Here is a 227-nt window from a genome sequence, read left to right as displayed (position 1 = left end):
TGGGGATCGGGCGATCCCAAGGCAGTTGCTGCTGCAGTCCTTCAGGAGGTACAGGGGCTGCTGCCCTTCTTGGGGGCCCCCCAGGGGGCCCTCGGGGCCCTCCAGGGGGCCCCCCAGGGGGCCCCCCTGGGGGGCCCCCAGGGGGCCCTCAGGGCGACTCAGCTGCTGCTGGCGCTGGGGGCCCCCTGTGGGGCCCCCCCAAGTGAACCCAAGCCCCTGCTGCCCCC

Source organism: Eimeria tenella, genomic scaffold (assembly GCF_000499545.2).
Source record: "Eimeria tenella Houghton genomic scaffold, Eth_scaff1963, whole genome shotgun sequence".
Lineage (NCBI taxonomy): Eukaryota > Apicomplexa > Conoidasida > Eucoccidiorida > Eimeriidae > Eimeria > Eimeria tenella.
The sequence above is the reverse complement of the archived record's forward strand: the minus strand, read 5'-3'. Positions refer to the sequence as shown.